This window comes from Carcharhinus amblyrhynchos, chromosome 6, assembly GCF_965287045.1.
Source record: "Carcharhinus amblyrhynchos chromosome 6, sCarAmb.v2.hapA, whole genome shotgun sequence".
Taxonomy (NCBI): domain Eukaryota; kingdom Metazoa; phylum Chordata; class Chondrichthyes; order Carcharhiniformes; family Carcharhinidae; genus Carcharhinus; species Carcharhinus amblyrhynchos.
In genome coordinates this window covers 80,866,457-80,879,955 of record NC_137329.1, presented here as the reverse complement: position 1 = coordinate 80,879,955, position 13,499 = coordinate 80,866,457, and positions in this window count along the sequence as shown.

Genomic DNA, 13,499 nt, shown 5'->3' with positions numbered 1-13,499 from the left:
TTCTCACTGTCCACCTATGATTAATCCTCCATTGATCATTGCTGGAGGGATGCTTCATATTGATGTCAGTTGAGGAGGCCCTTCAATGCTGTGTCACTGAGAAAAGGAAGTCATTGGTTTCACAGACGTCCACGAGCATTTCCCTCCTGCCCCCACCCCACCCACCCCCACGGTCCTGCATGGAGGTTTCAGATTCCTTTCCCACTGCACAGACAGGGCCCAGATGCCAGTGTGCATGTGGAACTCAGGTAGGAGTCAGACTAATTTCCAACATGGCATCATCATAATGGTGCTTTGCGAGTTGTCATCACCCTCCTGGCTGCCAAAAACTCACTCACATGGAGTATCCAGGCCCACCACTCTGGTGTAACAATATTGCAGGATATAGAAGGAATTTTGTGGGGGGAAAGGGGAATGGAACCCACAGATACAAACCCCTAGCGACTGAACCGTCGGGTGATCATGGCCTCCCTTGCCGCCCTCACATGCCTCATTCGGGCTGCCAGCCTTCCAGCACCTGGTTGGTGTTTCTCAGCATGCTCTTCCTCACCTTCCTCCTCCTCCTCCTCCTGCTGGTCATCCTCCCTAGTGATGCCCAGCTGATCAGCCTCCACGTCCTCCTCCTCCAATAGGTCATCTCTCTGTAGAGCCAGATTGTGCAAGGTATAGTGCATGACCACAATGCAGGAACAGATCGGTCCAGGCACCAGAATCGCATTTTCAGGAGCCCAGTGCACCTCTTCACTATCGCACAGGCGGGTACATGGGCCTCATTATACCGGGTCTCCGCTTCAGACACAGGCCTCCGCACAGGTATCATCAGCCATGTCCAAACTGCGTTACCCATATCACCCATGAGCCACCCCCACAGCCTGGGGTCCTCCTCAAATACCTCTGGGATGTCCGAACTCTTGACAATGAAACTGTCGTGCACACTACCTGGATGTTTTCTCTCTGCGAGAGCAAAGGATTCCAATACAAAATGACAAAACTAATTTCAATGCTTCTAACATCGGGAAAAGCTAAAAGCTTTGATGGGTCATTCCTCTTCAGTGGGTTGGAACAGAAATCAGAACCTACCTAACCAGCAGCAACAACTGGGAGACTTTGTGACCGGTCAGTCTAATCATCAAAAATTAAAAAGAAACCTGAATTTTTAAAAATCTGGGAGTTTGAACCATAAATGGGTGCTGGAAATTCTACATTGTTAACTCTGACCACTTGTTCATTCAATTGCCAGTGATAATCTGCCAAAAGTGCTCATTGTCATGATGGCAAACATCGTAAGAGCCATTTTCTAAATGCACATGATTCTGCTGTATTGCTAAGTCTAGTAATTAGGTAGCAATTATTTTAATGTTTTGATTACTAATCGTACATCCATTGTGAAAGGTCATTTTAATCCCAGGGGTACTGGTCAGGATGTGAACATTTGAAAACACTTGCTATCTTCTTATCTTGGCTCTATAAACAGCTTTTGAGATAACGTGTGAAAAGGTGAGCTTTTTGATATCCAAATACTGTAATTATTCTGTATGACCAATTTTCAATCTGCTTCCGCTATTTATTTCTTTTGTGTAGCTGCAGCGAACTATGTCCATTTGGCTAACGCATTACCTCCACAATCACACATGATAGTTACCCAAAACAATTTCCTTTAGCTTTGTGAGAACATGAGATAGTCATCAAGTTTATTTCCAAAGCTTTCAAAGCAGGAAGATATTTCAAGGTAGTAGCGGATAGCATTATAGGGGAGATTATGAGCCCAGTTAATGTGAGACACATCGCAATTGGATCATACAGTTAGGCTGAGGAAACAGCATTTCAGAAGATTATATCGATTGAAAATATACCCTGTGGAAGATGTGCAAGGATTAATATTTATTAGCCAAGACTTTAGATAGTGCAATCAAATATTTTCAAAAAAAACACATCAAGGTATGATTAGGAGCAGCTTAACTTCATACAGCACATGGCAAAAAAGTTGTCTGTTTACCCATCATGTTTATAATCCTATTCATTTCTACAGGATAAGTAACTGATTTCAGAAAAATTAAAGTAGACTTGGCACAAACTAATTCAAATCTTCAAAGCATTCAAAGCAATCTTCTAACAATCCTATTTCGCTGGTTAGATGGTGAATCAGATATGTCTTACTAGTAAGGTACTCCTGGTGATTTTTCGCACTCTCTGCCCTTATCGCTATTTATTCCAGGTCCAGCTGCAGCAAATGATAACTGAATATATCATTGCACAGGTAGTTGATTATTTATCTGTACCTAAGTAAAATAGTCCCTTAACTCCTTTGCTTTTGTCAGCTGGCTGTTATCAGGTATCAGTGGCAGAAATGTTTCCATTAAATGGTGCAGCAATAGTTCTCAGTTTCTTGTCACATTGGCTGAGGTGATTTAAGGACACCATTTGGTCTTCGTTGCTGTTTCTGTTATCAATGGGATTTTAATTAATTCAGTTAACTGTCAAATGTAGATCCTCATGTAGGGATCAGATCCTGTTGTCTTGTAAGACACAATAATTCACGTAAGGACTAAAAAGAGCAACACAAGTTACATCAACTGAGTCACATCAGAGTTGAACTGTTATCTGTGTTTATTTCTAATCATTTTAAAGTGCCAGAGAATCCATACCAGTTCCCATGCGATGGGCATCCACCTTCATCCATCCCTTAATTAACTGCCACCATTCAATGACGACATATACTGAACCCACTGTAGCAAATTCTTAATAATATAACATATGTACATCAGTTCCCATTTTATCTTTGGCATAATTGCCATGTTATGCAAAAACATGACCTTTAATAACTGTACAATCTGTTCTGCAGTGATTCCAACATAATTACAAATTTGGACCCTTCTTTGCCACAATTCAGGTTTCTGCATTTGTTCTACAATTAACTGAATTCATGTGCAAGATAATTCCAAAAATAACCAACAGCAGAACAGGTAACAAAATTACAGTATGCTAGTTGAAAAACCTTTTTTTCAGACAACTGCTGAACTTATTATTTTGTATCAAGGTAAGTTCTTTCCTTTAGAAGATTACAAGGAACACATGAGATCAAAACATTTGTGAGCCTTCCGGAATAAACTCAGATGGACCATTTCAATCTACCTTAGAGCTGTTTTGATTGCCTCCTCCTATGTTTCTTCTCATGTTCCTCCTCCACTTGCTCCTTAGCTGCTTGCTATATATTGGTGGCAAAACCATCTCCTCATGGTGACGAGCTTGTGTGAAGCAGCAAGCAATTGACACTTATTCTGCCAGGTACTGCAGGGCTACTCTAGTGTAGTCCAAATGTTGTGTAAGCTTCCCAGTGCTCTCTTCTACCACATTTTGTTTAGAAGTACCTCTTCTGTTGAATGCATGCTGCCCTCATAAACAAGGGTTCCACACTAGAGTCATGAGACAAAAGGATAACCCTTTTTACACAGCAACCCTTTGGTTGGTCATGGGACCAAGATGCAGACTGCACCAGGATGACAATATCATGGAAGCTGCCAGGACACTAGGCATTGACCTACATGATTCCCTGCACATGGATAAACACCAGCTGGACCCTGAGGGAATGACATTCTGTTGGGTTATGGCACATTATAGAATTGGCATGCAACATCTGCAATGTAGTCAGTAGTATGGATCATAGGAGATCCATACTATTGACTATAATTGACTATATTGCTTGTAATTCTGCTGAAGCTGCTGTTCATTTCATCTACTTTCTTCTGGCAAAGCTCAGTGGAGTGCATTTAACTCCTTGGGAATACAGAGGCTCAGGGACCTTCTTTATGTGAACTGGGAGATGTATCAAATGCTTCAGCCTGGAAGGAGTCTGATGGCTAAAAGTTCATGGATACACTTCACAGCCCTGGCAATGCGGTCCTTACTCTGCTCTGAGACTTCAATTGTATCTACAACAGGCGACAGATTTTAATGAGGACATCCTCACTGAAGCGCAGGCATCTGAAATAGTTTTCCTCACTGATCTTCAGGAATCAGATGTGCTCCCTGAACACTATTGGTGGACGTGGTTTCCTGCTGAGATCCCTCTACTTTTCCTCTCTCTCCCAGCAGCTTGCCCACTCTTACATGGCCTCTGTCAGATCTCCAAGCCATGCAGTGTTCCAAGAAGAATGCAAACCAGTGCAGCATATCTGCATCAACGCACAATCCTTGTGCACAATCTTTGATCCTTCAACATGTAAAATGCCATTTCCTGACCACTTGAGCAATTTCAAACAAGTCTGGAAACCTCCAGATACATAGGGGCAAATTTTCCCATTCCACCAGCGACGGCAATCAGAGCAAATGAAGGGCGGACCACGGTAAGGTCCGTTGACCTCGGGCAGGACTTTCCGGTTTTGGGGCGAGTGTGGCTGAAAAATCCTGTCCATAAACATTCTCAGCAAGAACCAATAGAAATTAATTAGCAGCTAACCTGAAAGTATTTGATGATCACTTTCAAGTTATTGTGGTGGTGGCTGACTTTCTGCTGCTGAACGTGTGCTCAATGATGCATGATTAAGAGTCAGCATTAGCTGATGGAACTAGTGCTAAATTATTGTTACAAACTGATTGGAATTATCTATTCTATGATTCCATGGTCTACCTACTCTACTTAGTTCTGGCCGACTTTCTCATATACACTGATACCCTCATCAAAACAGCATCTGGGGCATGAGATGTCTGCCTTCATGACTTGTATACCATTTTGATGGAAAAGTGCTGCAAGACTGAACGTTAAAGGGCTGAATTTTATGGCTGCAGTTTATCCAATATGCATGGCAAGATAAAACTAAAATGGCCCAATACAATTTGTGTATCAAAGAATCTGTTCCAACTGTTGAATAAGATGAATTTCATCGAGACATCCGTGACAATGTTGCTGTCATTGACAAGCCTTCTTTGAGTAAGTGCGAAAAGACCCAATCTGAACACCTAAATATATAATAGGTGAGACACACAAGTTGAAAGAAAAAGTGAAGCTTGATATCTTCTGTCTCACACCAGCCATGTGAGATTGCTAACATCAAAATTTTCCATCCTTGCTTGCGGCTAGGATTCCATGGTACCACTGAAAGTGAACGGAACTTTGGCTGGAACGTCAAATTCTCCATTCTCAGTTACAATGAGATGGACAAGGATAAGAAAATCCTTGAGTCTAAAACAAAAGCAGTGTTTTGTTGTTCCTTTGTCGATTCGATAGTGTTTTGAAACTGTCCAAATCATTTTATGCCTGATCTTTACGATAAAAGCGATACAATTGCACAGTGGTTATCGCTGCTACCTCACAGCGCCAGAGACCCGGGTTTGATTCCTGACTTGGGTCACTGTGTGTGTGGAGCTTGCACCTTCTCCCCACATCTTCGTGGGTTTCCTTCGGGCGCTCTGGTTTCCTTCCGCAATCCAAAGATGTATGAGTTAGGTGGATTGGATTGTCCATTTATATCAGGGGATTAGCAGGGTAAATACATTGGATTATAGGGATAGGGCCTGGGTGGGATTATTGTCAGCACAGGCTCGAAGGGCTGAATGGCCTTCTTCTGCACTGTAGGAATTCTATGAAAAATAGTGGAAAATTCTATAATGGACTGGAACCAAGTCCCAAAGGTCAAAATTCCGCATCAAGACGTTTTTTTGTTGAAAACTTAAGTTTCCTGTCAATTTTTAAATGCCCTTAAAGCCAACTAATGTTTGACAATAAGAGCATGACTGACAATGAAATAGATTGCTTTGCAAAACTATATTTGCACCAGAAACATTACAGAATCCTCAGTACATTGCTGCTAGAAGATAGCATTGATATTCATACACTGGAAGTTCAATTTCATGGTTTCAAAAGATGAAAAAACCTTCTCCAGTACTGTATTTTGATACAAATAGAGTATTTCAAAATAATTCCGGACCTACAATGTTGACAAACTGAAGTACACTGAGGCACTAAGGCAAAGCAGATATCTGAATACTGGCATCAGGCACAGTTAACGATCACACACATTCATACACACATGCTCTTTCACACACACATGCTATGTCACACACATGCTGTTAATCACACATGTGCTCTCACACACACCTGTTTTCTGCAACACTTGATTTGCAGACTGAACAGTTTTTTGAGTTTCACAGTGAGAGCAGATGTTTAATTTGCAACACCGTTGGAATTAAATCCCTTTTGGATAAGTACATCACAAGACTTCTGCTATTCTCAGGTTCTGTTTCATCATTTCCTGTCAAAATAAATCTTGCGTGATTTTGAATTCCCTTGCCAAGACCTCTTTTTTTCAATAGTCAGTTGATACAATGATTTATTAGGGATTTACAAGCACCTCTGCAAGAAGATTTGTCAGTTTTTATTCCCTCATGACCTAACATATTTTTGAATGTATAAAAATATTAACATCTATCACAAGAGCATCAAAATGTCAAATGAAGAAAAGGGTAATTGAAAAGTCGCAATACTCTAATGCACTGGCTGGCAAATTATTGCAAAAATCTAATCACACATCTTCCTGATAGCCATTTTTCATTTTAATTTCACTTATTTCTACTTATGTCATTTGACAGCTGATTGACTTTGAATGAATATACTATGAGTATCTCATTTTCTATTCGTCACACTTAGAGGAGGTGCCTGCTGCCCTCAGCTATTAACCAGCTTATCACTGGGTAAGTGAATCTTCAATCATCACACAAAGTGCTTTCCCTCTTTCTTGTCTGGATCAGACATGTTGCTTGTTGCCAACAGCTACCTAACGTAAAGTTCTTTTGTCGTGGGAAATGATGACAGTGGCAACGCCAACATCAACATAAAAACCAACAGTGGAAGGATGAAGGAATGAAATTTGGCTTTCCTGGTTTTGGACAGTGGGGATGGAATTTTACCACAGAACATAAGAAATAGGAGCAGGAGTAGGCCATCTAGTCCTTCGAGCCTGCCCCGCCATTCAATAAGATCATGGCTGATCTGCCGTGGCTCAGTTCCACTTTCCCGCTTTCTCCCCATAACCCTTAATTCCCCTATCAGAAACCTATCTACCCGTGACTTAAATATATTTAGCGAGGTAGCCTCCACCACTTCAACGGGCAGAGAATTCCAGAGATTCACCACCCTTTGAGTGAAAAAGTTCCTCCTCAACTCTGATCTAAACTGCCCTCCCCTTATCTTGAGGCTGTGCCTTCTAGTCCTGCTATCCTTTCTAAACGGGAAGAATCTCTCTACCTCTACCCTATCCATCCCCTTCATTATCTTATACATCTCTATAAGATCCCCCCTCATCCTTCTAAACTCCAACGAGTACAGGCCCAGTCTATTTAGTCTCTCTTCATAGTCCAACCTCCCCATCTCTGGTATCAGCTTAATGAACCTCCTCTGTACTCCCTCCAAGGCCAATATATCCTTGCACAAGTGCGGAGACCAAAACTGCACACAGTACTCCAGCTGCGGCCTCACCAGTACCCTGTACAGTTGCAGCAAGACCTCCCTGCTTTTATATTCTATCCCCCTTGCTATAAAGGCCAACATTCCATTCGCCTTCTTGACCATCTGCTATACCTGCAGACTGGTTTTTGCGACTTGTGCACAAGGACCCCCAGGTCCCTCTGCATCGTAGCATGCTGCAGCTTTTCACCTTTTAAATAATAATCCCTCCTACTATTATTTCTGCCGAAGTGGATAACCTCACACTTGCTAACATTATACTCCATCTGCCAGGTCCTCGCCCACTCACTCAGCCTATCCAGATCCCTCTGCAGACTTTCCACACCCTCCACGCAATTGCTTTTCCACTCATCGCTGTGTCATCCGCAAATTTCGTCACCCTACACTCAGCACCCTCCTCCAGATCATCTATATAAATGGTAAATAGCTGAGGCCCCAGCACCGATCCCTGCGACACTCCACTCGTCACCAACCGCCAATCAGAATAGCACCCATTGATACCAACTCTCTGCCTCGTATTAGACAACCAATCCTCTATCCACGCTAACACCTTACCCCCAACTCCATGCACTCTAATCTTCTGTAGCAACCTTATCAAACGCCTTTTGAAAATCTAAAAACACCACATCTACCGGTTCCCCTCTGTCTACCGCACTAGTCACATCCTCATAGAAATCCAATAAATTTGTCAAACACGACTTCGCCTTAACGAATCCATGCTGCATCTGGTCTATCAAACCATTCTTTTCTAGGTGCCTCACTATTTCTTCTTTGATGACGGATTCTAGTCTGCCCAAGGTTCATATGATCCCGCCCAAGGCCAATGGAGAATGCTGCTCTGCGAGCCTCTCCCACCCCCAGAATCGGGGTGTACGTGCCGGTAAAATTCTGCTCTGGGTTTGTGATTCACAATCTTCCCCCACCAGTTTTATTGAAGATGGGCAGCATGTAAGTTTGATGCCGTCACCTTTTACCATGATTGTAATGTGGGACCGAGGAGTTTACCTGTTGATGCCTACCTCTGCACTCAGCATGGGGCTGGACAATATTGTGACAGACAGCATTCTGCTCTTAACAGCAGTCTATTTTTCTTAAAGAAAAGCTGTACTGAATAGTATTGCTGCAATTTAAAACATAAAAAAAACCACAGGACAGAAAGATGGTTTCAAGGTAGTGGGTACAGAACTAATAATCTCAGTCATGGATGTTGGCAGGAAGAGAGATGTTATTGTTCTGTGGTGCCCCAGGATGGCCTCAACACTACCATCATTATGGAGTAAGCTGCAGGTGGCCAAGGAGGTTAATTCCCATCGTCTAGATGATGGCAGCGCAGACCACAGACAATCCATAATAACTACAGCCAGGGGGTCAAAGTTAATGATTACATCTTCATGTGACATTCCCTACCCACCACTCCATGAACCCCTCACACTACACAATGTACCACACCACTCGATAATAGTTCCAGCCATCAGGATATGTAATGTCCTAACTATGTTAGAGGCTCTGTGGTTCAAACAAAAAGATGTGGTTTGCAAACATAGATACAAAGTAACAACAACAGCTTCATTGTTGGACCTGTTGCCCGTGCAATGGACAAACTGAAACTAAAAGCAGGAAACATCCCATTGACATCATCACTATATCATGTGACCTTCTCTGAAAGCAATCGTGCAACCACTTAAATGTGTAACATCCTTCTCCTTTGCTTCAGTGGTCATGACAACAAATTACTATGATATATATGTAGGATCAATAATACTCACAGTACTATGCACCATTAATCGTTATACACAGTCAATAAGAAAGTCAATCAGGAGGATATCTATTCCTCTTTCGTTATATATATTTGGCTGTCCTTGAAATATAATTTGGACCTTCAGTAGGCACTTCTTTTGGAACTAATTCTGGATCATTCTCATGTGGTATAGTTGCTAAGACATAACCTTCAGATTCAACTAAGTCTTATGCTGTAATATTCACAACACCAGGAACTAGAAGTTGGCATTTCTGGAGATGATTCTGAGAAATCATTTCAAGATGACAACAATTCGTCAGCATGGCATAGTCAAACTAGTTCATTTTCGGTTTGCACAGTGTAAGAGATTGGACCTGTTTTTGCTAAAACTAGCCGATACCATTTCTCACTCATGGCATAATTACTTGCTAACATTCAATCTCCTTGTTGAGATGAGTTGTTTTGCCCTCATCTCTCGTCTAGCAACTTGAGATTGTTGTTGATGGCCCACCATCGCTGAAATTTCTGGAGGTAACAACAAATCAACACATCTCCGGGGGATGTGAGACTCATGTAGCGCCATCAGAAACCAACTTCGTATCCGAGCAAGGTATTCTAAGCTTGGCCTGACCAGTACAATTTATAGCCTTAGCATAACTCCTACTGACTTATATTTAATTATTCTGATTATATGTCCCTGTGCTTTATTTAAATCCTTGGTCGGTTCCCACTATTCTCCCGAAATGTGTGATTTGGGATAGAAATCTGGTTGCTGCAGACAGAGGGCAAATTCAACATTTCACCCTTCCAATTTTATCACTAATTGAGCAAAATTCTTATCAAAAAGCTCATTTATTCTCAATCGTTATTTTGTATCACCAAACTCAAACAAAATCTTTAAATCAATTTGTATTTAATAGTCATTGCGTGTCTTATTAGGGATAAGATTGCACATCAGTTTATTCTTTTATTGAAGTGAGCACAGTTGTGTGTGACAATGGGAGATGATTAAGATGTGAATGACTGCTCGGTGCAGAAGTAATTACTTTTATAATGTTATATAATTCCCATCCCCCTTTCCAATTCAATTTTTCAGCAAGTTTCAAATCCATTCCTGTTTGCTGGTCAGACTACCACTGTTCACTTCTTTAGTTCACCTGGGTAGTCATGACAACATCTTGGCAATCAACTGTGGGTAATTTTGTTGGTGATAAAGATTCCCTGTGTGAAATATATTTACATTTGGAAATTTGCAGGGATTACAGCATGTGGGGCTGAATAGCCCCCAAAAATGGGTGCAGGGATCGTGATGCATGATTAGCCTGCACCCTTGCAAGGCAATAGTCAAACTTCATGTCATCTGCAACTTAAATGATGGCGACCTGCAGTCCAGTTTTCAACTCTGTTGAGTGGCAAGATGCTCGAGTTCATGCAAGTCCCACACCACTTAAAGCCAGCTTGCTTCTCTTAAAGGGCAGGTGCATTCTGGCTGTAAAAGGTGGTGCCAGTCGTCGAAGTGGGTCTTCGGTAAAAGTAAAGATGGCACAATGTGGCAGTCAAGTGAGCTCTCAGATACTTTGATACAGCATCCAAGTGTCTGAAGCAGGAAGCGGACAGGAGGAGAGAGAGGTCTCCTCTCTCCACAGGAACCTAGAAGGCCGTCCAGACAAGTGCTTAGAAGGCATTAGGAGCAGATAGGACTCCCTCCACGATCATCCTCAACACCGGTGCCCACAAGGCTGCATCCTCAGACCCTTACTATACTCCTTATACACCTACGACTGTCTGGCCAAATTTTTCTCTAACCCAATTTTCAAGTTGGTTGATGACACCGCTATATTGGGTTGGATCTTTGACAATGACGAGACAGAGTACAGGAATGAGGCAAAGAATCTGGTGAACTGGTGCAATGACAATAATCTCTCCCTCAATGTCAACAAAATGAAGGAGATAGTCATTGACTTCAGGACATGCCCCTGTCTTCATCAATGGGGATGAAGTGGAAATGAAGAGCTTCAAGTTTCTAGGTGTCCAGATCACCAACAACCTTTCCTGGTTCCTCGATGCTGATGCTATAATTAGGAAAGCCAATCAACACCTCTACGTTTTCAAAAGACTAAGGAAATTTCATTACAACTCTCACCAACTTGGATGCAAAATTGTAAGAAATTCAATGACCTCATAGGAATCATCAAAGTCAGTGAAATCATCTTCAAATGTTATATCCTTGTAATAGAACCATTAATCGTACAGGCTGCTTAATGTATCACACTCCCTTCACTCACATACTAAATATCTTTATTAAGCATAATTTATTCCTCACTTTCATGGCTTAACCTTCCCTTCACACATTTAGGCCTGAATTTTCAGGATGTCCGCTTCCTGCTTTAGACACTTGGATGCTGTATCAAAGTATCTGAGAGCTCACTTGACTGCCACATTGTGCCATCTTTACTTTTACCGAAGACCCCCTTCGATGGCTGGCACCACCTTTTACAGCCAGAATGCACCTGCCCTTTAAAAGAAGCAAGCTGGCTTTAAGTGGTGTGGGACTTGCATGAACTTGAGCATCTTGCTACTCAACAGAGTTGAAAACTGGACTGCAGGTCACCATCATTTAAATTGCAGATGACATGAAGTTTGACTAAAATCAATGTTTTATACAAATTTAACATAGCTTTCTTTTGTACTCAATGCTCTAATAGTAAAGCCTTGGATGTGTATGCCTTAGCTACTCTCTCAATCTCTCCTGCCATCTTCAGTGTCTTATACCCATATTGCAATGCTCTCCCTTCCTCCTTTCCAACCTTTCTTGAACATCTTGTATCCAGCCATATTTCATACCCAGTCTTGCCCTTTCAGCTTAGGTCTCTCTTATAGCCATAAGATCATATTTCCACGTGAATATCTGAACCTGCATCTCACCTATTATATTTATCATACTGTAGGCATTCATTTTCTTTCTTCACCAAATATTTTTAAATTAATACGTCATTTTTAAAAAAATATTGGTCGGAGTTCTCTGGTCTTGTACCCCCCACCACCTCTGCCAGCAAGCAAGCAGAATTTAGTGCTCAGCTAAATCTCCATTTTCTGGCAACGGGCCAGAAAATCCCACAGGCTTGAATGGCAGGAAAGTTCCACCCAGCATTTCCCCAAACTCAAGTACACGCAATAGAGAATAATCAACAACTTTTTTTTGATTCATTCAAGGAACGTGGGCATCACTGGCTAGGGCAGCATTTATTGTCCTTCCCTTTGAGAAGGAGGCGGTGAGGTGCCTCCTTGAACTGCTGCTGTCCATGCGGTGTAAGTACATCCACAGTGCTGTTAGGTTTATTTAATAGTGTCACAACTAGGCCTACTTTAACAGTGCAATGAAGTTTCTGTGAAAATCCCCTCATTGCCATACTCCAGCGCCTGTTCGGGTACACTGAGGGAGAATTTAGCATGGCCAATGCACCTAACCAACACATCTTTCAGACTGTGGGAGGAAACCAGAGCAGCCAGAAGAAACCATGCAGACACAGTGAGAATGTGCAGATTCCACACAAACCTGTGTTCCTGGTGCTGTGTGGTAGCAGTGCTAGCCATTGTGCAGTTCCAAGAACTTTGACCTGACAGCGGCCTGCTGATTCACTGATGCCATGATATGCTTCCTCTGCATACTTCTGCATTAAGCTCCTGATCTCTCATGCCTTTAGCAAGGTAGTGTTTCAGCACAGCTGTTCTAGAAGTATTTACAAACAGCTCTTTGGTACCAAAACAGCAGATGTAGTGATGAAACCGCAAGTGCTGCAGAGTCCCACCTGGGACATTAATTTGTAAGGAAATGTGCAGTAAATAAAATAGAACAGAAGATACATGGAGAAATGCTGCTCCAGTTTCCTCCCACAGTCCAAAGATGTGCGGGTTAGGTGGATGGGCCATGCTAATTCCCCCTTAGTCTGAGAGGGATTATTGGGGTAAATATGTGGTGTTGCGGGGATAAAAGAGAGACTGGGTGGATTGTTATCAGTGCAGACTCGATGGGCCGAATGACCTCCTTCTGCACTGTAGGGATTCTATGATTCTATAACTATAATTAAAGATTTCTACATATATTTTAAAAATCAAACTTTTTTACCTCAACTTAAATTTGGATTTCAACGTCTGAGAAATCCATGATAAGGGAAGACTAAATCAGAAAGGTGTGCTTAATATTTTAAAATCATTTCCAAGTAACAATATTAACTATAAATAGCCATGAAAACTGACAAAACTTAAAAGTATTACAGAAAATACAAAATGCTGGAAATCTGG